The 27,106-nt window shown below is 45.2% G+C and overlaps 1 long non-coding RNA gene across 1 annotated transcript in view; it reads right to left on the bottom strand.

Annotated features, from left to right (window-relative positions):
* Window positions 1-26,738, bottom strand: part of LOC148129620 (uncharacterized) — a 36,328-nt gene extending 9,590 nt beyond the window's left edge. The window contains exons 1-2 of the long non-coding RNA XR_015745281.1: window positions 26,592-26,738; window positions 15,145-15,288 (exon numbers count right to left, since the gene is read on the bottom strand). This is a non-coding gene — a long non-coding RNA (uncharacterized LOC148129620). The remainder of the gene's footprint in view (window positions 1-15,144; window positions 15,289-26,591) is intronic.
* Between the last annotated feature and the right edge of the window lie 368 nt (window positions 26,739-27,106).

The following is a 27,106-nucleotide window of genomic DNA, read 5'->3' as shown; positions in this document are numbered from 1 at the left end:
TGCTGTTAAATTTAAATTTAATCTTCCTGCCTGGTTGGGGTTGACCTTTCTGGTAAGTGCCTGGAAACAACATATTAGTTGCCTGGGGGCTGGGGAGAGAGTTAGGGCAGGGATAGAGAAATCCACACATTTTAAGCTCTGTTGCAGCTGTTGGTCGGTGCAATATTTAAAAATTTATCTAGTCCTTCATAACGTGTCTCAAGGAATTGGGGTGATGGTGGTTTGGGAATCCTCAGTTCAACGTCGCTTCTTTGCAATGCCTAAAATTCAGTCCGGTCTGGTCCAGTAGAGCAGGGGTCTCCAACCTTGGCAACTTTAAGACTTGTGGACTTCAACTCCCAGAATTCCTCAGCCAGCTTTGCTGGCTGAGGAATCTGGGAGTTAAGTCCACAAGTCTTAAAGTTGCCAAGGTTGGAGACCTAAGTAGAGGACTGGAGGCTAAAACATACAATGAATGGATGCAGGAACTGGGCATGGCTAGTCTAGTGATAGGAAGGATTAGGGGTGAGAAGATAGCAGTCTTCCAATCTTTGAGGGGCTGCCCCAGAGAAGAGGAGGTCGATCTATTCTCCAAAGCAGGGGTCTCCAACCTTGACGACTTTAAGACTTGTGGACTTCAGCTCCCAGAATTCCTCAGCTAGATTTGCTGGCTGAGGAATTCTGGGAGTTGAAGTCCACAAGTCTTAAAGTTGCCAAAGTTGGCGACCCCTGCTCCAAAGCATTTGAAGGCAAGAAAAGAAGGGACAGATGGAAACTAATCAAGGAGAGAAGCAACCTAGAACTAAGGAGGAATTTCCTGGCAATTAGAACAATTAATCAGAGAAACAGCTTGCCTCCAGAAGTTGTAAATGCTCCAACACTGGAAGTTTTTAAGAAGAGATTGGACAGCTACTTCTCTGGAATGGTATAGGGTCTCCTGCTTGAGCAGTGGGTTGGACTAGAAGACCTCTGAGGTCCCTTCCAGTTCTGTTATGCTGTTATTGTAACTAATCAAAATATCGTCGCATGGGCTGTGCAAAGGATCAACCCTTCCATTCTATCTTTATTCACAGTTGCACACGTTTCCTTTTAAATTTGGTCAAATATTATACGTGCTTTCTGTACCTTTATAAACCCACAACAAGAAGCAAGGATCTATTGAAAAGAAAGAGGCACGCCTCTTTAAAAAGTAGCTTTTGGTTAGACAAAACTGTGTGTTTATTTGAAACTGTATTTATTTGGCTGTTCCCTAATTCTGTAGTGATGCAGTGAAATGACTCAATAAATCCATTAAATTCTTACACTGAATCAACAACTCATCCTTTAATTGGACAAGTTTCTGTCTCCGTTAATAATAAAAACCCTCCCTTTCTTTTACAAGACAGATTTTTGTTGTTGTTAATCTTTGCCTGAACTGAGGAGACAATTACTGATCCTGGGGTTCGTTCTATCTAGCCTAGGGAGAGAGCATTTAGAAAACTCGCCCCTTTTTCTAAACAGAGACGATCAAGTCAGTTTCCTCCAAAAAGAACTGACATTCCCTGTCAACTGTCTCCAATTTAATTGCCCAAACTAGCACACGCAGATGATGATTGGAAAAAAAAAGATACTGGAGGCAAAGGCTGTCAGGTTTTAATTGTTTAAAAATAAAATAATAGCATTACCCTTGAAGAATTAACAGAATGGAAAAAGAGAGGCTGGGCTGCTTTTCCCTCGCCTATCATTGGCAATTCTAATCAAGGTAAGGAGAGTGGTTCATGGTGTCACAGGCATGATGTTCCCCGTGGTTTGGGGAATACCAAAATGGCTGAATACCATGAGCAAGGCTGGAAATAAGGAACAATTTCTTGACAGTGAGGACAATTAATCAGTGGAACGGCTTGCTTCTGGAAGTGTGGATGCTCCATCACTGGAGGTTTTCAAGAACAGACATTGGACAGCCATTTGTCCAGAATGGTTATAGGGTCTTCTGCTTGAGCAGGGGGTTGGACTAGAAGACCTTCATGGTCCCTTCCAATGGTATAATTCTATGTTCTATTGCAAGTCTCAGAATGAGGAGATCGGGAATCTCCACTCCGGAAACTCAGCATATACATCGGTTCATTTTGAGGCATATTATCCAAAAAAAAAACCTTGGGTGATTTGGGTGAATCCAACTAATTAAACTACTAAATCAGTTTTATTGGATTCTCAGAGAGAGGGAACTTGACAAGGCAACGAACACTATGTTTTCAAGGACATGTGGTGCCTTCATCAACACGGACAGCTCCAACACGGAATGTGCCATCCGTTAATTGTGTCTTAAGGAACTTCAGCACCATGGAGAGCAACCTTCTTTCTCCGCTCTTCCCTTTGGTGCTGAACCAACTTCCGTCTATCGTGTTTTGTGTTTTGTTTTGGGGTTTGCTTCCTGTTTGTTTGTTTTGGGAACCTTTGCAATAACAGATACCGTTAGGATAGAGAAGAAAAGAAGAAGGCAAGACTCTGTGTCTTCTTCTTCTTCCAAAGTGCAGGAAGACAAATGAAAGAGAGACGTTCCATGCTTGATGGAGCAAACAACCAACATTTAAAACCTGCCAGAGTTTAATTTGGGAGCACAAACCAAGCGGAGCTGTGTATTTTCAGCCACATCTGCATGGTAAAAAAGATCAGACCAAACTGGGATGAGGAACAGAAAAGAGACAGTTCAAAGGATAAAGAGTAGCTCTTTTTGTTTAAAAAAAAAAAAAAAGGAATGGCTTTTGCAAAAACAAGGTTTTTGGGATGACTGATGATGTTTTTGTATTTAGAAATGGAGAGAAAGTCATTGTCTTCTTCTCTTCAATCCTAAAGTTGTCCCAAAGGTGTTTTTTTTCAAGAGGCAACTGGATATTCTGATTTTTCTTTGAAGACGTTTCGCTTCTCATCCCACAAAGCTTCTTCAGCTCTGACTTGGATGGTGCGAATGGAAGGATTTCAATGAAAGTCAGAGCTAAAGAAGCTTCTTGGAGGAGAAGCGAAATGTCTTCACAAGAGAAACCAGAGAGTCCAGTTGCCTCTTGAAAAAGCACCATTGGGACAACCATGCCCTGGAGGACTGAGAATCTCCATAGACAATCCCAAAGTCAGATTCACGCAACGTGAGTGGGGAATACATTTGTGGGGAATGACAAAACAACACAACTCTTTCCCCAGGCAATTCATTTTCTTGGGAAAGAAGAAGGAGGCTGTCCTATTCCTTCTCAACAATTCAAGGTACACTCCACTTCCAAACGTAACCCAAATTTTGTTTCTAAGTTTGAGAGAGAACTTATAACACCCTCTTTTCTTTCCACCCTGGCAAATGTCACCTCCTCCTAAATGGATCTGGAATTGAATTGGAGAGAACACAGCGTTAGATACCCCTTCCTCCGCCTCCCCTTTGCATCTCTCTTATGTAATCATTGAGCACTGTTCTATTTCATGGAGAAAGCAATTCCTGCAAGCGTTTGTCTGCTCGAGAAGATTTATCTCCCTTTGGGGAGTTCTGGATCTTGTTACTGAAAAGCTCTTATTTCGTTAAGACGTAGGAGACCAGCAAGAATCACGAAAGATCTAACCGTTTGGAAGAGAACTTGGTCACTAGGGGGTTGCAGGAGAAATCTGGTGCCAGATATGGAAGGAGGAGGAGCTTGGTCATGCTGCTCTGGACACCATCTTGGCCTTCTTGCCCATAACTCTGAAGACCATGCTGCCCGTAAGGATGAAGGCACAAAGATTTCTCAGCTGTTTCAGGCACAGGAAGAAGAAGGAGAGAATAGAGAAATGTCTATCCTCTCAGCAGACTTGGCCAGTTTCTCAGCATGATCTTCTTTATAAAATAGTTTTGCTTTCAGATTTTCTAGCATTACAGTGGCTATAAGGATGGATGGATGGATGGATGGATGGATGGATGGATGGTAGGTAGATCAATGGCTGTATAGATGATCAAATGGGTAAATGTATACATGTATGTATGCATGCATGCATGTATACAGGGTGGACAATAGATAGGATGGACAATAGATAGATGATAGATAATGTTGATAGATGATTGGTAGGTAGATAAAGATACCTATGTATGTAAGTAGATATAGATGATTAGATAGATAGAAAGAAAGAAAGAAAGAAAGAAAGAAAGAAAGAAAGAAAGAAAAAAGAAAGAAAGAAAGAAAGAAAGAAAGAAAGAAAGAAAGAAAGAAAGAAAGAAAGAAAGAAAGAAAGAAGATGGACAGAGTCAGACAGATACTGTAGATAGTTAGGAATGATCAAAGTGGATCCACAACAAAGTTCCTGAAACGTTGGCATATCTTCTCGCCTCTTGAACATGTTTAAGGACGTGGACATTTTGACATACTGTAACTCCAGTTGGTGGTACCTATGGTTGATGCCTACAAAGGAACTGTGTCTGCAGTTGGTGAACTAGACAAAACAGTCACTCAAAATAAAGTCTTGTATGTTGTTTTTTTTTTGAAGCCAATTGCATCAACCTTGATGGATGATGTGACATCAAGGGGACATTGTCAACTCTTACCCAATGTTTAAATTTGAGCTTTTTTTTATTTATTGTTGAAAGCTGGATAAAGAGGCAGAAATGCTTTCTTTCCTGCTGTACTGCAGTATCATAAATCTTGCACAGCCATTGCCTATAAGATCCTGAAATAGAAGGACTAGAGAACGGCCAGTCAAGGAAGATGAGATCACTCTCCTGTATATATATATCCCTATTGTAGTAGATTTAGGAATCTGGCCAAAATTCAGACTTGCTGGTTGGTGAAGAACAGCTGATAGAAACTGCCAGATTAGTGGCTTTGCTAGTTCCTTTAGTTAGTTTTTGCCCTCTTCTTAAACCCGTATGGGTGCTGATTTTTTTAATCAAATTTATTTGCTGCCCATCTTGTGGTTTAGGCTGGGTGGGGGGAGGTCTCCAACCTTGACAACTTTTGAGTCTTGTGGACTTCAACTCCCCAAATTCCTCAGCCAGCCATACTGGAACAAGGAATTCTGGGGTTGAAGTCCACAAGTCTTAAAGTTGCATAAAAATAAAGGAGAAGGAAGAAACGGAATACTTTTTAACTTTGTTAAAATATGAATACTTTGTTTTACCAATGATTAACTAACAGAAACAGAGATTAGAAATCAAAGAGATTAAGAGAATGATTAATTAGGGAAGGAAAGCTTTCTAGTATGGATAAGCCAAGGTTGCTATTATTATGTGATTATTATCAATGATATGTATATTATGATGATTATGCTTATCATCTTGTTGTTCAGAACTAACTGTACTCAGACGCTGTTCATATAGAGATTGAGTTTTTTTCTGTTTATTAAAGAAAAATGTATGCAAAATGCCACTCACGCATCATCATAAAATCTCCAGAACCGTAAAGCCTACAAACTTGAAATTCAGCACATATGTTCCTTCTAGGTGCTCACTAAGGAAGGGTTTTTCAAAATTACCATCACAGCATTAGTATTTCCTATATTATTACTCCCCCTTCCCACCTGAAAAGAAATCTCTTTCAAATGCAAAACACAAGCAGAGGAGAGGAGTTTCAGTTTCAGTTTCACAACAGCAACCAGCTTTAGTACAGAACAGTTGAGTTAAGCCATGCCCATGCTCCTTGCTGTCTCCTTCTTGCTCACACAGCAAATACTATTTCAATTTCCAAACAGCCCTCAACTCTCTCACACACTGACAGGACACTAGCCATATGAATACTGATTTTTTTAAACTACCGGTTCTGTGGGTGTGGCTTGGTGGGGCGTGGCTTGGTGGGCGTGGCAGGGGAAGGATACTGTAAAATCTCCAGTCAGGGGTGGTATTTGCCAGTTCTCCCCACTACTCAAAATTTCTGCTACCAGTTCTCCAGAACTGGTCAGAACTGCTGAATACCCCCTATGGTTCACACCGACTATCTCTTGACTTTTTTGAGGTCTAGAAAGGGAGTCCTACTTTCTATCGGATAGCTTATATTTTACCTGTAGAAATAACATCTCTTGCAAAACTCTTTATCGGTCTCCTCTTCCCAGAAGAGAAGCTTCAAGCCTGGAAAAAAAAATTGAGAAGCAAAGAGATTTCAAAATTTGCCTATTCCAGCATCAGCTCACAGGCTAATGATTAAAAAAAACAAAACCAAATCGATGTTCTCATTTCCTGCTGTGCAGGCAACATTAACACTGCAATCTGGTTACCTGCTGTAATCACAGCCAAACTCAATTACCCTCCTTAAGCAAACAACGCAGCAGAAAGGCCACGAAATGTCAAAATTTACTTCCGCCACTTCTGTCCCTCTGAATTTTGAGCTCCCGGGTCCAGATCCAAATGGGGAAAGAGCCCATTTAGAATTTGCCTCTCAAAAATTAAATTACTCCTAGGACTAGAGATCAATAAATAGGTCACGTAAGACTTCGTTCTTTCAAGGAACTACCAAGAAAGAAAACAACACTCCCATCGACAGTGACGGGGGAAGCCACTTGTCTATAAACAGAGAGTAAAACCCCATTCCCTTCTAGCACTGATCATGTTGCCTAGTTGGGTCATGAAATGTCTGCAAAACCCCCCACCAAGTTCGGACAGCACCAGTGACCCCACAGTCATTATTCTTCCTCCTCCTCCTCCTCCTCCTCCTCCTCCTCCTCCCTCCTCCTCTCTGCAAACCCCATTCCCTTCTAGCACTGATCATGTTGCCTAGTTGGGTCATGAAATGTCTGCAAAAAACCCCACCAAGTTCTAAGAACACCAATGACCCCACAGTCATTATTCTTCCTCCTCCTCCTCCTCCTCCTCCCCTCCTCCCTGCTTCCTCCTCCTCCTCTCTGCAAACCCCATTCCCTTCTAGCACTGATCATGTTGCCTAGTTGGGTCATGAAATGTCTGCAAAAAACCCCACCAAGTTTGGAGAGCACCAATGACCTCACAGTCATTATTCTTCCTCCTCCTCCTCCTCCTCCCTCCTCCTCCTCCTCCTCCTCCTCCCTCCATCTGCTCCTCCTTCCTCCTCCTCCTCCTCTTCCTCCTCCTCCTCTCTGCAAACCCCATTCCCTTCTAGCACTGATCATGTTGCCTAGTTGGGTCATGAAACGTCTGCAAAAAAAAAAAAAAAAAAACAAAAAAAACCCAACCAATCTCAGAGAGCAACAAGGACCCCCCAGATATCACATTGACCGGCATGATCATACTCCACTCAGTATCAGCCGGATGCAGCTGTGGAGGTGGTCAACAGTATTAAGTACCCGGGGGTGCAGATAACTAACAATCTGAATTGGTTTCTCCACGTCATCCTGAGCGAAGCATGCAAATCTCTGCATCTCCGACGTCGGATGAGGAGAGCACATCTTTCTCCTTCTGACCTGGCCACTTTTTACAGGGGCATGATTGAGAGCGCTTTAGCAAACTGTATCCCTGTTTGGATTGATGGCAGCAGTGCCTCAGATAGAAAGTCCCTACAGAGAGTGGTGAGGCCAGTGGAGAAAGTCATAGGAAGCTTGCTTCCCATTATTCAGGATGCTGCTTGTAAGCACGATAGAGGCACCAGTGGTGCAGTGGTTAGAGTGCAGTACTGCAGGCTACTTCTGCTGACTGCCGGCTGCCTGCAATTTGGCAGTTCGAATCCCACCAGGCTCAAGGTTGACTCAGCCTTCCCTCCTTCCGCGGTGGGTAAAATGAGGACCCAGATTGTTGGGGGCAAGAGGCTGACTCTGTAAACTGCTTAGAGAGGGCTGTAAAGCACTATAAAGTGGTATGTAAGTCTAAGTGCTATTGCTATTGCTATGTGCTTAGAGCGCAAAGCATTGTTAGAGACCCCACGCACCCACTTTATGGTCTGTTTCTGTTGTTCCCCTCCGGGAGGAGGTTTCCAAGTATTTCTAGCAGGACTGCCAGATTCTGGAACAGCTTTGCTCCCTATGTCACCTGACTGGTAAACTCGCAAGATTGTTTTCTCTCACCATGTACCGGTACATGTCTACATCCAAACTAGACTGTTTTGTTTCTCTGTGTCATATAATATATGTGGGTACGTGCATAATTTTGTGTTTGTTTGTTTGTTTATCTTGTCATGTATATGTTTATATTAGAGGTAGAGACCCTTTAAGAGCTGCATGCAACGTAATTTCATTTTAACGTATGCCGATTAGTGTACATACAAAGTGACAGTAAAGTTATTCTAAGTCTAAGTCATATCACAGAAAAGAGACTGCCTGAGCCACCACTAAGTATGGAAATTATGGGATGGAGCGCCTAATCAAAGAACCCTGGGGGATGGAGAGATGTATCCTGGCCTTCCAAATTGTTCAGATCCGTTTTTGCGTTGATGGATAACTTAAGGAAGCTGCAGAGATGCCAACAGAACCTGTTGGGGAGTTGGCTCCACTCCCAAAATTCGCTTGGCAGCTAAACATTTATTTTTTGGGGGGGAAAAGTAACATAGAGACACTGTCACAGTTGGGAAGGCCAAAGCAGAGCGAGTGACACAATTGGAACAATGGCTAATTTTATCAGATCCGTGTGGTAGGGAATACCGTATATCCACACAACTGCTCAAACAGATTCCATACAAAACAACATTGTGCACAGGGAAAGGATCTGGTTGTATGCGATCCCAGCAGATTGGAAGAAATCAGACCTCTAGATAATTATATTCTTTTTTATATAGATGTAGAAGGAAAAGGCATCCAGTTTGTGATCCCTTAAAGCAGTTCCTAGTAGGATTTTTCCTTTGGATTGCAAATGCTATACAAAAGTGAGCCAGTTTGGTCTAGTAGTTAAGGCACCAGGCTTAAAAGCAGGTGATAGTGAGTTCTAGTTCCACCTTAGGCATGAAAGCCAGCTGAGTGACTTGGTCCGAAGGTGAATTCCAGTTTCACCTTAGGCATGAAAGGCAACAGTGTGAGTTTAGGTCAATCACCAGGAGACTGTGAGTTCTAGTCCCACCTTAGGCATGAAAGTCAACTGTGTGAGTTTAGGTCAATCACCAGGAGACTGTGAGTTCTAGTCCCACCTTAGGCATGAAAGCTGGCTGGGTGACTTGGTCCAAAGGTGAATTCTAGTTTCACCTTAGGCATGAAAACCAACAGTGTGAGTTTAGGTCAATCACCAGGTGACTGTCTTAGACATGAAAGCTGTCTAGGTGGCCTTGGGCCAATCACCAGGAGACAGTGAGTTCTAGTCCCACCTTAGGCACAAAAGCCCTCCAATACAACCAACAAAGCATTTGTTATGCCAACAAAACCAACCTATTAAAATCACATGGCTTTAACATACCTGTTTTTAATTGCCCTCAATTATTAATCACGTTGGCAGCTTTCACAATGAAAAAAACATATCAGCAAGAGAGCCAGGCATATGAATTTTTAATAACTTGGTTATTAAACTTGGAGGTGGGGGGAACAAGCGAGCAACGCCATGCAGATGAAGCACAGGCCCCCTTCTCCAAACCCCACCTCCTTCAGCTGCTCAACCAACCTGATTTCTCTCTAGTAAGGAATTGGGTCTAGTTGGAAACCAGGCCATCGATGTTGAGTTACGTGCAGAAAATTGACTTCCAGGCAACTGATTTGAAAAGTATCTTTCCGTTTCAAAGTTTGTCACAGTCAACATGCCCAAGTACAGACGTCTTTTAAAGGCAACCAACAAGAACTACAAACACAATGTGACAAGTAACCAACCACTTAATGTACTATTTACCCTACCACAGCCATTTCCGGGCGTGTGGACTTCAACTCCCACAATTCCACAGCCAACATGGTCATGGATGAGAATTCTGGGAGTTGAAGTCCACATTCCCTGGAAGTTGCTACGATTGAGAAATACTGTAAACAGGTGTGAGAATGACTTTGGGAGACCAGGAAAGAAATATCAGTCAGATAAGGGGTAACATAGCGCATAGTTGCCTAGTGGGTGGAGCAAAGAGGCTCCCCCTAAGTTATTGCTTGTAAAGATGATGGTGTGAGAATTGCACTTGCAAAGGTTCTGTTAATGTAGCCTTAACAATAAAATAGAATTAGCTCAACTGTTTCCTTGTTTCCTGTCTGGTCTACCTGGAATGATGGGCAAAGAGTCAAACACTCACTTCGTATCTTCTCCCCTCTAGAATTAAAGTTAGGTAAATTTGGTACAAACCGAATTAGTCTTGATTTTATTAAATCTCAGGTCTGCAATGCCATTTGCTCACAGATGCTTCCTCTCTCTGAACTAATGTCTCTTGTCAAGGCTCTTAATGAAGATCTGACATAGTATATTTGGCTTAAGCTTGTCAAAGGGTTGCATCGGGCGATCGCACCGCTTTGCTCGGAAAGGAAATGGGGACATCAACTCTGCCGATATATAGGTTGATGCCGTCATTCATCCAAGATTCATCATATATTTTACGGGGCCTGATGAAGAAGTTGACTGATAGGGGGACACAGAACGTACAGCCCTAAGTCCAGACTAGAACCCGTCAATACTACAATGCTACTTTTAGTGTAAGGTTACAGTAATAAGAATCTGGAAATCCTGAAAAACACTCCCCCTCCCTCCCTGTTTTTATATTTCAGGGAACGAGGGAGGGTCCCATCTGAGGTGCTTTCTCCATCCTCATTCCTGCTTTGGATTCAAATGTCTCTGTCTGCCTGCCTGCCTGCCTGCCTGTCATCTCCATCCATCTCTCTATTTCTCTATCTATTTATCTGCATATCTCTATCTCTCTCTCAGCTGTCTCTACCAATCTCTAGCCATATCATATGCATCATCTGTCTGTCTATCTGTCCGTCTGTCCATCCCTCCCTCCATCTATCTATCTCTTTATCTATCTCCATCCATTTCTTGTTCTATTTCTCTATCTCTTGATCTATCTCCACTCATCTTTCTGTCATCTATCTACATAAATTCCATCCATATCTATCTCTAGCAATATCATTTATCTATCTATCTATCTATCTATCTATCTATCTATCTATCTATCTATCTATCTATCTATCTATCTATCTATCTATCTATCTATCTATCTATCTATCTATCTATCTATCTATCTATCTATCTATCTATCTACCTACCTACCTACCTACCTACCTACCTACCTACCTACCCACCATCCTCTCCATCCATTTCCTTTTCTATTTCTCTATCTCTTTATTTATCTCCATCCATCTTTCTCTGTCATCTATCTACATAAATCCATATCTATCTCTAGCCATTTGTATCATTGGTCTGTCTGTCTGTCTGTCTGTCATCTGATTGAAGAACTGCCCTTCTCCCCCAAAGAGGAACTCTGGTTGGTGTACAATAAAAATTATTAAAAGAATAAAAACATGTCTTCCCTGCCTGAATGGATGGGACGGGCTGAAATAACTGGACAATGATGGTTCCATAAGGTAGTGTGTAGTCTGGGCTGTAGCTCTTCCTCCCGTCTCCCAAGGTTATCCTCACAGCCCACTGCAGAAAACTCTCTGCCTCAACTCCCCTGCTATAAATCCAGATGTCATAAAGTGCCACCTCCTATTCAGCTGAGTAATTTTAGGGTGGTGCTTTTTCCCAACTTCAGAAACAGCGTTGCTCAAAAGGCGTGCCTAGTTAAACATCATCTCACAAAAAGTTCCAACTCCGTGTTTGAAAAACCTGGTGTAAAAAAAAGCATGTGTAAACATTAAGGGGGGGAGGGGAAATGTTTGCAGGTTGCTCGCGTTGTAGATTCCCTTAAAAACACTCGACTGAATGGACCAAATATTTACTGGAGGTGCTAACGCAAACACACCACACATCTGCTCCTCTTCACAATTTCGCGGAAGCCAACGACAGTCTTCCATAAACATGGGCTTCAAACACGCACGGCAATTTTGAAATGTGATGTCTTTTTGCCTGAGCGTTCTTGTTGAAGGTTTCGCAAAGTATTATTAAAGGTCAAATGAAACTATTCCACTTGTCTACTATTTCTCTACTCTCTCAGTGGGTTCAGGGCTAACTTTCTGCTACATCCTAGGGAAAGGAGCTCCGCATTCCTATTTCCTAGGGACTGATACAGAAAAAGCCCTGCTTTCAGAGGTGGTATTCAGCCGGTTCTGACTGGTTGTGGAGAACCGGTAGCAGAAATTTTGAGTAGTCCGGAGAAACGGCAAATCCCATCTCTGACTGGCCCCACCCCCATCTATTCTCTGCCTCCCGAGTCCCAGATGATTGGCTGGGTCTCCTTTGGTTGCCCTGCATAGGAGAATGGAGCTGGAAAGCAGGTTAGTGGGATGGGGAGGGAATGGAGATTTTGCAATATCCTTATCCTGCCATGCCCACAAAGCCACGCCCATGAAGCCACGCCCATAGAACAGGTAGTATAAATTTGTGGATCCAACAACTGCTTTGTGTGTGCAGCTGGTGGGGACCCACAAGAGGAAAGCCCCCAATCCTCAAGAGACATCCTTAGGGCTCATGCAAGGTAGGACAGCGGTAGAGCAGAGAACGGGCAGAGAAGAAGAACCAAAGCAACCATAGAAAACCTACTTGATGATCTTTACAGTCCATTTGGTCTACTGATTAAGGCACCAGGCTAGAAAGTGGAAGATTGTGAGTTCTAGTCCTGTTTTGGTCATGAAAGATGGCTGGGTGCCTATGTGTCAGTCACCAGGAGATGGTGAGTTTTAGTCCCATCTTAGGCATGAAAGTTAGCTGGGTGACTTTGGGCCAATCACCAGGAGACTGTGAGTTCGAGTTCCACCTTCAGGCATGAAAGCTAGCTGGTTGACTATAGGTCAATCATCAGGAGACTCTGAGTTCTAGTTCCACATCAGGCATGAAATCTAGCTGGGTGACTTTGGGCCAATCACCAGGAGACTGGGAGTTCTAGTTCCACCTTGAGGCATGAAAGCTAGCTGGGTGACTTTGGGCTAATCACCAGGAGACGGTGAGTTCTAGTTCCACCATCAGGCATGAAATCTAGCTGGGTGACTTTGGGCCAATCACCAGGAGACTGTGAGTTCCAGTCCTATTTTAGCATCAAAGCCAGCTAGGTGATTCTGAGCCAGTCCCTCTCGTTCAGCCCAACCCACCTCACAAAGTTGTTGTGCGGAAAGTAAGGAGGAAGCACGTAGTATACGTTCACCGCCTCGAGCTCTTTGCAAAAGAACCAAGGCAGGAAATGAATAAAATAATTTTAAACATCTTTAGCAAAATGAGCCCCCCCCCCCAAAGCTCGTGGCACTCCCAGCGAAGTGACCTTTGCCTTCTCGCTTCCCAATCTCTTTATTGGTATCGATTGCAATCCCCTCTCCCACCCCGGCAATTCCCTGTCCATTTAGACTTCCATGCATTTACCCAACAGCTGTCACACAATGCAGTAAATTCTACAGTTGCCTAGTAACTACCAGGTGAGGAAGCCAGCAAACAAACCTGTCTTCGCAGGCTGCATGCTTAATGGTCAAGGATAAAGAAGAGTGACGGCTTGGCAGTGTTCCTTTGAACACAGAAACATAGCTGTTCTGCAGTGGCGGCAAATATCTGTAGCTAGGGTGTAGGAAGAGTCTGTAGAGATTCTTAGTCATCCAGGTCATGGTTGTCCCAAAGGCAACTGGACTTTCTGGTTTTTTTCTTTTGAAGTTATTTCGCTTCTCACCCAAGAAGCTTCTTCAGCTCTGACTGGATGGTGGGGAATGGAAGGATTTATACTCCTCGCAGATAAGCTGGTCATTTGCATCCCTTTGGAGGGTCGTTGAGGCCACTTGGAGGTTTTATCTGTGTCCTCAGGGTCACCTGAGTGGTGCAAATGGTTCGTGTATATGGGTGTTTTCTTCTTTTTTCTCAACTATGGCATGCCTTAAACCAGGGGTTCCAACCTCTGGGCCGTGGCCTTTCAGTGGGCTGTGAGCTATCTGCAACCGGGCCACAGAAACAGCAGGTGAGTGCATGCACTCTCACGCATCCCTACTTGTGCAAGCGGTGGGCGAGCATCTGTGTGCGTGCCCCATTGGCATGAATGGCAGGTATGTGTGCACACCGCTTGTGCCAATGGAGCTGTGCGCCTGTCAGCCACCCCACCCCGCCAGTCCACATAGTTGGAAAGGGCGCGGAACAATGGCTTAAACCACAAACCCTGAAGTGCACAAAGAGGTATGAGCCGGTGACGCAGAGACTTCTGCTGACTGCTGGCTGCAGTTTGGCAGTTCGATCCTGACCGGCTCAAGGTTGACTCAGCCTTCCATCCTTCCAAGGTCAGTAAAACGAGGACCCCGATTGTTGGAGGCAAGAGGATGGCTCTGTAAACCGCTTAGAGAGGGCTGGAAAGCACTCTAAAGCAGTATATAAGTCTAAGTGCTATTGCTATTGCTATTCCTCTTCCTTTTCCCCTTCCTTCCTTCTTTCCTTCCTTCCACCCATCCATCCATGGTGCACAATGGTTAAAATGCAGCTTTGCAGGCTAATTCTGCCCACAGCCAGGAGTTCAATCCTGATGGGCTCACGGTTAACTTCCAAGGTTAGTAAAATGAGGACCCAGATTGTTGGGGGCGATAGGCTGATAAACCACTTAGAGAGGGCTGTAAAGCAATGTGAAGCGGTATATACATCTAATATACCGCTTCACAGTGGTATTTCTTTGCTCTTCCTTTTATCCTTCCTTCCTTCCTTCCTTCCTTCCTTCCTTCCTTCCTTCCTTCCTTCCTTCCTTCCTGTTAGAATGCAGTATTGCAGGCTGACTCTGCCCACTGTCAGCAGTTTGATCCTGACCAGCTCAAGTTGACTCAGCCTTTCATCCTTCCAAGGTCGGTAAAATGAGGACCCATTTTGAGGATAAGATGCTGACTCTGTAAACCACTTAGAGAGGGCTGTAAAGCACTGTGAAGCGGTATATAAGTCTAAGTGCTATGGCTATTGCTATGGAAACAATTCGGACTCCCAGCTATGCACGGGCTCCTCACTCCTTGCACCATTAACCCATACTGAATGATAAGCCAAAAATGCATTTCAGCACTTTAGAATGGGAGACGCAAAGACCAGACCTTCCTATTTGGCATGTCCAAAAGCCACAATCCAATACAAGGAATCCAAACACGATAGATTCTCACCGACAGGAAAGGAAGAAAGGTGTAAATCACACAAGAGTCCTCGCACCAAACGTTGCCTTTTATCTTTTATCTCCAACACCATTGTCATGGAAAGGTCTGGAAACAAACCCACAAACCCAATACGAAACGTGGGTGACTTACCAAAAACCCGCAAACGGTGATTCACTCAGTTTAGGCTGATGACATTCGACCAAAATACCCAAATTCTCTTCCTTCTAAAAGAAGGATTTGCTCCAATGTTTTCTGTGTCGCTGCAGGTTGTCTGGATGGCAACTCATTTCCAACCTGAAAATGAGAAAGAGGGTTATTATTTGTACTCCTTTTTTTTTTTTTTTTTTGGAACAATTTTGGCGATGGTTCACCAAAATTCTTGAATGATTGTTTTCAGTTGCCTTTGATGGCTGTAGTTTAAAAATATGTCAAATTCCATATCTCCGTCTTGGGGCCAAAGATAGAAAAATTGACTGATGAGGAATGCTACATCTAATAACAGCGGCTAGAATTACGTATGCACAAAATTGGAAAAATGGAAGTATACCCACAGAGGAAATGGTAATAAAGAAAACATTAGAATGCGCCAAAGTGGACAGGTTTTAACGATAGAAGTTAAAGACAAAGGAGAAACAGAGTATTACCTAATATGGGATCTATGGTACAATTAGCTAAACAATAGGTGCAAAGGTTAGAAAACGGATGACAAACGAGGATCAACAGGTTAGAAATAAATACAGGTATAAAGCTATATAGAAGGATACGTATCGTAAGCAATATTGGTACTAGATTGTACATAATTGTAAATCAAAATATATAGAGTGATAAATGTATACAGAAGTATGTTATAACCATGGATGCAATAGATATAGGTATGTTGTATAATATCAAGTTTTTATTCTTTTTTTCCATGGACTATATAAAAAAGAGAAAAATTGTCATAACTAGGATGTATAACATCATGTATATTTTAAAAAGGTGCTGATACTACCAGCATATCGTTGTTGCAAAATTGCAATTGCAATTGTAAAATGAAGGAAAATGCACAATAAAAATACTTTAAAAAAAAAAAAAAAAAACAGGAATGGAGCCCCAGAAAAAGTCTGTAGTCTATTAGAAGGTCCTATTTGTAGCTCAGAGTTGAACTGTGCTCTCGGAGCTTAGTGGTTTTCCTGCAGACGTTTCATTACCTAACTAGGGAACATCATCAGTGCTAGAAGGAAGGATCTGCAAGAAAACAGCCAAGCTCAGGGAGTACCAAGGACCCCACAGTGAGAACAATTAAACCAGTGGAATGGATTGCCTCCAGAAGTTGTGCATGCACCATCACTGGAGGTTTTAAAGAAGACAATGGTCAACTATTTGTCCGGAATGGTGTAGGGTCTCCTGCTTCAGCAAGGGGATGGATTAGAAGATCTCTGAGGTCCCCTCCAATTCTGCTATTCTTATTCTGTTAGTTGTTGAAGCTGTGCAAGGGACCACGTCTTGGCATAGACTTCACAGCTTCAGGGCATCAGGAGCTAACTTTAGCAAAGTGTTTGAAAAGTCGGCCATCCTTAACCATCTAGGCTGGGCTCCAATTGCTATTCCTGTTTCATGCTGGTTTTGGCTTCCCTCGCTGAATGCTCCACTGCAAATCTTTGCACATTTGATATTTATATTCCCTTGCCTGCTCCACTAGATTAGCAAGCCTGGGTTTTCAATCTTCTTCCTTCGGTGAAAGAAAAATATTGCACATTTGCATACTGAGGTCTGTTTTTTTTAAAAAAAAAATTCGCCAAATAGCAGTGTCTTTTTAGGAAGCAACCAGGTTGTCTATTTCTGAGACAAACTGGAGGAAACATCTCCACGTTGAAGAACATGAAACAGTTTGCCGAAACCCATCAAAACCACCGTGCAGAAAAACACAAGCCCCACCAATGTTCTCCCTGAAGCTAACTATTCTGACAATTAACAAAGCCAAGACTTCACCCAATAGTACCTACATTTGCAGCTCATTTTCAAAAAACTGATTGGGAATTATAAGAACCAAGCATGAATTGGAAAATTAGAGGATGAATGACGGTATTATTAACATACCGAAACAATACAATGATTAGCAGTGAGATAATAAAATATATGAATGCAAGGATTTACACTCCTTGCAGACAGCTGGTCATTTGCACTCTTTTAGGGAGTGGTTGAGGCCATGTGGAGGTTTATCTGTGTCCAAAAATTGCAGACTACAGGAACCATTTGCACCACTCAGGTGATCCTGAGGACACAGATAAACCTCCAAGTGGCCTCAACAACTCCCTAAAAGAGTGCAAATGACCAGTTGTCTGCAAAGAATATAAATCCTTCCATTCCCCACCATCCAGTCAGAGCTGAAGAAGCTTCTTGGATGAGAAGTGAAATGCTTTCAGAAAACCTCCAGAAAGTCCAATTGCCTCTTGGAAAAAAAGCACCCTTGGGACAACCATGACCTGGAGAACTGAGAATAGACATTTAAAGAGGGTCTCAAGTTGAGGTAGCCCCACAGAATTCATAGGAAAGAAGTGGGCCACTCTCTCCCTTATTTAGAAAATTGAGAAGACAACAGGCCATATATAATGATTCTTTAAAGGGCAGCAGAAGCCCTATTTTGTCTACTAATAAATGGATATTGCATGCTTAGCCATGATCAAATTTCTTCCAATTTTCTGCAGGCAAACAATACTTCCCCTTTCGGCAAAGGAATCGTTCTATTAAGAATAAAAAAAAAAGGTCATTAAAAGCTAATTTTGCGCAGGAATTAGCTAGATTTGGTTTTGCCCTCATCAGTGCCAATGGATACCCCAGACTAACACTGATCACATTTGCCAACCTGCATTGGACCAGCGTGGCAGATTATGGTCTATTCCTTCCACATACCAATACACACATACCAAACATGGTTGGAAAAATGTGGAAGAGGCCTTCAACCTGCAGTGTGTAGACAATGGCTAAAATGACGATGATGGTGGTATATACGTATGTGTGCATGTGTGTGTGTGTGTGTATAGAATGTATATATGTGTGTGTTTATACCAGGGGTGAGATTCAATTTTTTTAACAACCGGTTCTGTGGGCGTAGCTTAGGTGGTGGGTGTGGCTTGGTGGTCATGTTATTGGCTGGGCGTGGCCAACTCAATATCACTCACATCGAGGCACGCATCTCCTCGCCTGGTCTCTCGTGACTGTGGGGATGCTGCAACAGTCGTAAGTGTGAAAAAGGGTCATAAGTCCCTTTTTTCAGTGCCATTGTAACTTTGAATGGTCACTCCACACAAGCAAAGTACCAGTAAAGGAGGAAAAAAAACCTCCAGAGAAGTTCCTGAGATAGGAATTCTAGTCCTGCCAAGAATGTAATCAGGGTTAACGGAGAGGCAGTTTCTGTAAGCAACACCAGAATGTTTCCTTCCTGCCTTCCTTACAGGATTAGGCCAGGAATTTCTTCTAACAACCGGTTCTCCGAACTGCTTAGAATGTTAACAGTCGGTTCTGGTGAATCCCACTCCTGGCTGGCCCCGCCCACCCCACTCCACCCTTCCCAGGAGTCCCCATGTGGCCTGTTTTGGATGCAGGTGAGGGAAGGATGTGTACGGAGGCTCAGGGAGGTTGAAAAACGGGCCTCCTGGAAGTTCAAGAAGGCCAGAAATGGCCTGTTTCCGGCTTCCAGAGAGCCTCCAGATCCTGGGGAAGCCGTTTTCACCCTCCCGGAGGCTTGAAGAAAGCCTCAGGAGCCCAGGGAGGGCAAAAACACACCCCCCCATGGTGCAGGAGACCGACTAGGCCACGCCCACCATGGCCATGCCTACCCAGCAACTGGGCAGAGAACCCTTTGCTAAATTTTTTGAAGCCCTGAATCAAGTCCCATTCCTAATTCGCTCTTTAACTCCAATTTCTACATACTGTGGATTCCGTACTTAGAAACAGGGGTGGGTATTCAGCAGGTTCTGACCAGTTCTGGAGAACCGGTAGTGGAAATTTTGAGTGGTTCAGACAACCGGCAAATCCCACCACTGACTGGAGATTTTACAGTATCCTTCCCCTGCCACGTCCACCAAGCCACGCCCACAGAACCGGTAGTAAAAAAAAAAAATGAATCCCACCACTGCTTAGAAACGGAACCGCTATTTCTAAAAATGGTGGCTAGCACTCTCCATCCTCCAGTGGCCCAACTCCCAGAGCCAAACAATGTTTTCATGAACTGCTGAAAACAGGTGGTGTCTTCAAAGCCCCCCGGGCTCCAGAAGTTCATAAAAAGATTGCACAGCTTCAGCAGTTCATGGCTCGAGGAAGGAGAGCACCACCTATCCATTTTTAGGAGCCTGTTCATAAGTATGAGCTCTCCATACCTCAGATGTCCTTAGCTTGGGGATTGCCCGTATTGTACAGGTAAGTCCTCGACATAGGACCACAATGGAGCCGAAAATTTCTTCTGGTTGTTATGGTCTGTCGGCAGCCTGCGGAGATGGCAGCAGAGTCAGACAGTGGGGAGGAACATGGGCCTGTCCAGGAATCTGGGGAGGACTCGGAGGAGGGTCCTGCATCCGATACAGAGACGGGGCTAGGGCCATCTGGGAGTTATGTGCTGAATCTGACAGCAGTGAGGCAGAGGAACGGAGAAGAGAGCAAGGTGGGTTGCATGGCTTACGGGGGGAGGAAAGGGCCCTGATTCCCTTCATTAGCCACACCTAGGAAGAGAGTTTAAAAGAGATGCATGCTGAGTGCGGCATCTGCTGGAAACAAATGTGAGTTTATCTAGTGTTGGCTTCGGTTATCTGTGTCCTGGCATCTTCCCAATCGTGTGAGTTTTGCTGTGCCCTTCATGTCTCCTTGCTCCTGCCCTGCCAGATAACTACCTCATTGGACTTAAAGTTTCAGTTTTTGTTGACCATGTTTTGGACTTGACTCTCTGCAGCCAAAGGCTGTTCCTGGGAAAGTTTTTCTCCAGCCAGAAGGTAACCAGGACATTGGGGGCAAAGTTGGAGCTAATAAAGGGACTCCTACTGATTATCTGACTGTGTTGCCTTTGTGCCGTGCCCTGGGTCATCGCAGCCAAGTTCACCAAGTGCCTGCACAGGTCAACAGACACAGTTCACCCCCTTTATATAGAAACTCCTGTGTTTTCCTATCCACTTGCCACTCGGATGATGGTCTCAAGTCAACTGGATCCCAGCCACCATCTCCAGCCAAAGGATTTTAATCGAGCAGCCTGGCCCAACAGAAGGCATGGCAACTCATCGCGGGCTTCTCCTGGCTGCCCATCAAAGCTGCAGTCCCTCACTTTAGGAACCGCAGGTGAATAAAAGGATCGTCTGGGCTCATAAGCCACCTGTTCGTAATGTCAGGCTCTTCTTTGTTTCCCCACATTTAAAAACAAAACAAAAATAAAACGTTTTGCTCCCAACACCAGAAAACCCTGCCCCACTGAGTAGAAATTCAGCTTCTGAAAACCATCCAAGATCTTTCTTCTTTTTTTTCCCACTTCAAGAAGTCACATAAGAGCAGCAAATTATTAGCTGTTTGATTCCTTAGTCCTATATTTATTACTTTGATGCCCCTTCTATTTTGTATTTCAAATGCCTTTTCAGAGCTTCTAATCTTCGTTTCTGCTTCGTTTCTCTTACCAAAAGCTGGTCCATTAAATATGTATGTATGTATGTATGTATGTATGTATGTATAATAAGACGGCCGAGTCCTATCGCCAGTGCTTGGTTCTGGATTAGGAGATCTTGGAGGACCAAGAAATGTTCTTCGCTTCAACCGTTCCCCTTTCTGAGACGCCCACTATTCTTCTACACATGGATTCGAGCCAGTGGTAGTATTCTACCGGTTTGGCCCGGTTCTGCTGAGCTGGTAGTAGCGATGGGCCCACCATGTCCCGCTTTTGAAGCATAGCTAGCTGCTTTGTGCGGCACAGCAATTGTTGCGCAGCAGCTGCTGAAGAGTCAGGGAGAGTGCAAGAGCGCAGGAGGTGACTCCAAATGCCTCTGCACCTGCACAAAGGGCGCGTTTGGTGTGCGCGTGCACACAAAACATGTGCGCACCCACAAAGCGTGCCCACCAAGCCACGCCCACCGAACCGGCGGTAAGAATATTTGAAACGCACCACGGATTCAAGCATTCCAATAGAATTGGATCTGGAGAATATGTTACCGAAAAGGCCCGCTATTTTTTTTTGAGGGGAGACAGAAGGGTAGACCTTTTCTTTTTTTTTTCTGGATTTGTGGAAGGAAGCAAAGTTCTTTTTCAAACGGTGGTATTGGAGAACACTCTTGGGAGTCTCCTTGGATTGCAAGGAGAGGAAATCAGCCCCTCCTACAGGAAGTCAACTCTGTTCCTTGGAAGGACAGATCCTGAAACTCAAGCTCAAATATTTTGGCCACCTAAGGAGAAGAGAAGATTCCTTGGAAAAAGACCCCCCCAATGATGGGAAAGATGCAAGGCATGAGGAGAAGGGGGTGGCAACAGTGGTGGGATTCAACTGGTGCAACAACTGTCTTGGTGAACACGCGCGTGCAGTGTTTGAAAACCACCCGTATTCAGCTCTAAAACTGACCTCCTGCTGCAGCCCCGGTCAGTAAAACAGCTGAGGCGTGGCTTCAAAACACGGAGATATAGGACAGACCAGTGGTGGCATTCGAAGATTTTTACCACCGGTTTTGTGGGCATGGCTTAGTAGGCACGCTTTGCACGCATGCATACACTTTGCATGCACGCGCGTGCCAAATGCGCACTTTGTGCAGGTGCAACTGTGCTTCAAAAGCAAGGAGTAAAGGTGAGTATGGGAAACCAGGCAGGCAGGTGGGCCCAACAGCAGAGCCGCGGAGAGGACTGTAGGGGTCGTGCATAAGCGCACCAATCGTGCCTACCGTCCCTGTCCTACTGTTTTTTTCTTCTTCTTATAAGTATCTATCTCGTGTATTCAAAACTATATTTATTCTTATACCTGTATCTTGTAAGCGATTGACAAATCAAATAAATACTAAAAATATATATATACTAAACTGGTTCGGTCTCCTCTGCTCATCGGTGCTACCGGCTCGGCAGAACCAGGCCGAACCAGGAGAATACCACCACTGGGACAGACTAGGGCAGGGGCGGGTGGGCAGGATCTACTAATCGCTGGCTTGCCTGAACCGGTCTGAACTGGCTGAATCCCACCCCTGGATGGCAGGGGAGGAGATGGTTAGATACGGTCATCAACGCAATGAATATGGATTTGGACAAACTCCAGGGGACACTGGAGGACAGGGGGACCTGGCGTGCTATGGTCCATGAGGTCAGACATGGCCTTAGTGACTGAACAACTGCAGCAAATTTCTTTTTTTTTTAAAAAAAATCTCTGTTAGGCCTATTTTAGGCTTAAGCTATACAAAGTAAAATCTCCTTCACGTCAAGCTAACTTCAAGGATGCATAGGGTTTCCTTGACAACGGGGATGGAAAGAGATTCCCGCTGCTTGCTTTTAGCACGTTTCTTCTTCTCCTTATTTTTTTTGGGGGGGAACCTCCTACAATGCTGAAGGTTCCTGGTGGTCTTTCATCCCAATCCTAACTGGGTCAGGGTCTGCTTGGCTCCTACGTCCGAGGTTCTGAGGACCTAGAAGGCCCTAAGATGCCCAAATGGTCACGAGAGATGGTCTACCTCCCGCTTAGATTTTTCTCAGCACTCCTCCACCCCTTCGCTCAGCTGCCTTCCCTGATGGGCAAATCAAGCAAATGATGATTGTACGTGCATGCACGTCTGAACAAGGCCTGCCTGGCTCTGGCAGGGCTGTGGTAGAAGCAATTTTATTAAGATGGCCACATCTTTATTTATAACGGAAGACCGGCTGGTTCTCATGGCTTTTATCTCAGGGATGCCTTTTCGAAGAGGAGGCTCTTCCCTCTTGGTTGTTACTTAGCAATTGTCTTCGCTTATTGATTCCAGCACTTCATTTCTTGAGGCCGCTTGATGGGGGTTACAGAAACATGAAGACGGATGGTGTTTTTAACAACAGCAAACAACTATGGAAGCTATGCAGGACGAGTCTTGTTTTCCAGAAAAAGGGGGAAAAGGTAAGGAATACAAGGTCCCAGATTAATTGACATCTAACACTTGTGCATGTATGTGTGTATGTATGTATTTTTCTGTATCTGCCCATGAGCTGTGGTGGTGCAGTGGTTAGAATGCAGGATAGCAGGCTAACTCTGCCAGCCATCAGCAGTTCAATTCTGATCAGCTCCAGGTTGATTTGGCCTTCCATCCTTCCGGGGTAGGTAAAATGAGGACCCAGATTGTTGGGGGCAAGAGGCTGACTCTGTGAACCACTTAGAGAGGGCTGTAAAGCACTGTGAAGCAGTATATAAGTCTGAGGCCTATTGCTATTACCCTCCCTCCCTTCTTTCCAAGGTGTACAGTGGTTAAAATACAGTATTGCAGGCTAACTCTGCCGGCTGCCAGCAGTTCAATCCTGACTGAATCAAGGTTGATTCACCCTTCCTTCCTTCCGAGGTGGGTAAAATGAAGACCCAGATTGTTGGGGGCAAGAGGCTGACTCCGTAAACCACTTAGAGAAGGCTGCAGAGCACTGTGAAGCGGTATATAAGTCTAAGTGCTATTGCTATTGTTCTTTCTTTTCTCCTTCTTTCCTTCCTTCCTTCCTTCCATAACTCTGCCCACTGCCAACAGTTTGATCCCGACCGGCTCAAGGTTGACTCAGCCTTCCATCCTTCCAAGGTTGGTAAAATGAGGACCCAGATTGTTGGGGGTGATAGGCTGACTCAGTAAACCACTTAGAGAGGGCTGGAAAGCACTGGGAAGCGGTATAAAAATCTAAGTGCTATTGCTATCTCAGAGAACGATTCTGGGCAGCTTGTAATTCAAAAAATGTTGAAAGGAAGAGGTTCCACAGCCTGTTTCATGTTACAATAGTACTGAAAAAGTGACTTAAAACCAGTCCTCACACTTATAACTCCTGCAGCATCTCCGGTCATGGGATCAAAATTCAGGCACTTAGTAACCAGAATATACGACCAATAGTTGTGGCATCTCTGGGTCACGTGATCCCCATTTGCTTGATCTTCCTAATTGGTTTCCTATGAGCAAGCTCATTGGGGGGGGGAGCTAGATTTGCTTAATGACCGCATGATTCACTTACTTGTTAAGTGATTCACTTAACAAAGAGTTCGTAAAATCAGGCATAATTCACTTAACAACTGGGTTGGGCTGAGAGAGAGAGAGAGAGAGGGACTGGCCCAAAATCACCCAGTCGGATTCATGTCAAAGGCAGGACTAGAATGCCCAGTCTCCTGGTGATTGGCCCAAAGTCACCCAACTGATTTTCAAAACTAAGGCAGGACTAGAACTCCCAGTCTCCTGGTGATTGGCCCAAAGTCACCCAATTGATTTTCAAAACTAAGGCAGGACTAGAACTCCCAGTCTCCTGGTGATTGGCCCAAAGTCACCCAACTGATTTTCAAAACTAAGGCAGGACTAGAACTCCCAGTCTCCTGGTGATTGGTCCAAAATCACCCAGCTGGCTTTCATGCCTAAGGCAGGACTAGAACTCCCAGTCTCCTGGTGATTGGCCCAAAGTCACCCAACTGATTTTCAAAACTAAGGCAGGACTAGAACTCCCAGTCTCCTGGTGATTGGTCCAAAATCACCCAGCTGGCTTTCATGCCTAAGGCAGGACTAGAACTCCCAGTCTCCTGGTGATTGGCCCAAAGTCACCCAACTGATTTTCAAAACTAAGGCAGGACTAGAACTCCCAGTCTCCTGGTGATTGGTCCAAAATCACCCAGCTGGCTTTCATGCCTAAGGCAGGACTAGAACTCCCAGTCTCCTGGTGATTGGCCCAAAGTCACCCAACTGATTTTCAAAACTAAGGCAGGACTAGAACTCCCAGTCTCCTGGTGATTCGCCAAAAGTCACCCAGCTGGCTTTCATGCCTAAGGCAGGCCTAGAACTCATGGACACCTGGTTTCTAGCCTTGTGCCTTAACAGCTAAACCTATATCTATACATGTTCATATACCCATACCCGTACATGTACACACACATAGACACACAGACACACACACAAATACCCACACCTTCAGAAACTCCTATTTCCACACCAATGAAAGCAACCCACTGCAGAACCAGTTTGGCAAACCCCAACCCTAACCTTAACCCCAGGCAGCCAAGAAGCAAAAGGCAAAGAGATACTTGGAAGCCCCATAGGGAATTTCACATCTGGGAGACAGAGAGAGCCAGAGAGGGGGAGAGAGAGAGAAAGAGGGAAGGAAAGGGAGAAAGGGAATGAGGGCAAGGAGGAGAGGGGGAGAGAGAGGAGGAGAGGTGGGGGATGGAGAGAGAGAGAAAGGGAGAGGGAAGAGGGAGGGAGAGGGAAGAAAGGAAAGGGAGAGAGGGAGAGGAAGAGAGTGGGGGATGGAGAGAGAGAGAAAGGGAGAGGGAAGAGGGAGGGAGAGGGAAGAAAGGGAAGGGAGAGAGGGAGAGGAAGAGAGTGGGAGGGAGGGAGAGAAGGATAGAGGGGGAGGGAGAAAGGGAGAGGGAGAGAGGGAGAAGGAGAGGGAGAGAGGGGGAGGAAGAGAGAAAGGGAGAGGGGGGGAAGGGAGAGAGGAGGAGAGAGGAAAAACGAGAGCAGGCATTTCAAGGCTCAAAGGCTGTTTGGGGGAAAAAAAATACCCATGAAACCAAAGAGGAAGGAAGTGAAACTGGAGAATGGAGGGGTGGGGGGAAGGGAGGGGCAGAAATATATTGATTAGCAGAATGACAAAGTTTCCCCCTCGGTGCAGACACACATTCAGAACCGCGGCTGGTAAAGCAGCTTCCAACAGCAGCTTTCAGAAGAGGCCAAGACCATATCCGGGGGGAGATGACACAGGGTTTTCCTTTCTTTCCTTCTTTCTTTCTTTCCTTCTTTCTTTCTTTTTTTTTTTAAAAAAAGGATGCACGTACTTTCTCCTCCCGATGCATCATCACCCGAAGAGAGGACAGCGGTGGGGTGGGGGCAGGAGAGAGAGGGGCTCGGGGAGAAGGGAGAGCGAATGGCCAAACGGGAGAGAAGCTGGAGAGAAGAGAGGAGAGGGAGAGGCGCGGGGGGCGGGGGGCGGGAAATAATCTAGCAAAAGGGTTTAATCCGGGGCAGATCTTATGCTGCCGGCCTCAGAGACAAGAGGCCGTTTCTTCCAACCGGCCAAGCTCCCCTCCCTTCACTGGGAAGCTTTTGAAGGACATCAAAGCCCCCCCCCCCACTCCCTGCCCCCCCCCACCAGCAGCTACATTCCAGCAGAATGCGAAAGTTGGGGTTGCTATCCGGATGGCCTCTCCTGCAGTGGGGGGTGGCTGGTCAGCCCCCAAAGGGGTTTGAGAGGGAAGAGGACATGAAAGAGAGAGAGTGAGAGAGGGGGAAAGGGAGACGGAGAGAGAGAGACAGAGAGACAGAGAGACAGAGAGAGGCCAAGGGTGGGTGACCCTCTTAAGCCAGTTAAGCAGATAAATCTATTTTTAGGAAAGAGGAGCCGAATGGAAACAGACCGTCAGCAAAAAAAAGAGGGGGGAAAAACACACACCGTAAAATAAAACCAACCGCTCGGTGCCTTACCTTCAGAAATGCAGCCTTTTCCTAGAGGTTGCAGAACCAGAGTGGAGAAGAGGCAGGGGGAGAAAAATAACCCAACTGGGGAAAAATAAAACGAGAGGCACGAGCCCTGGGCTTGTGTGGCCGCTGTCCTGAGAGGAGGATGGAGGAGGAGGAGGAGGAAGAAGAAGAGGAAGCAGCAGCAGCAGCAGCAGCAAAGAAGAACCGGGAGCCCCCGTGCGCCCGCGAGCTGTCCAGAGGCTCTTGGGACTCTGTGCGGGGAGGCGGTGGGGGCGCATCATTGGCCATGCAGCAGGCGCCACAGCCTATGGCACAGCAGCACAGCGCGCGCCTGTGCCGTGCCACAGAACCCACACGCACGCACACCCCTGGACACGCACCAAGATGGCTTTTCCTGGGCTTGGCGGAGAGTCCTTCCAGTCGGAGCATGGAAGCCCACCTGCCGGCGGGGTGGGGTGGATGGAGAGAGAGAGAGAGAGAGAGAGAAAAAGAGAGAGAAGCATAATGCAGGGAAATTC

This window comes from Notechis scutatus, chromosome 13 (assembly GCF_049901735.1).
Source record: "Notechis scutatus isolate UNSWTSFEM ecotype Mainland chromosome 13, rNotScu1.2, whole genome shotgun sequence".
NCBI lineage: Eukaryota > Metazoa > Chordata > Lepidosauria > Squamata > Elapidae > Notechis > Notechis scutatus.
Note: the sequence above shows the minus strand (reverse complement) of the source record. Positions and strands in the feature narration are given on the sequence as shown.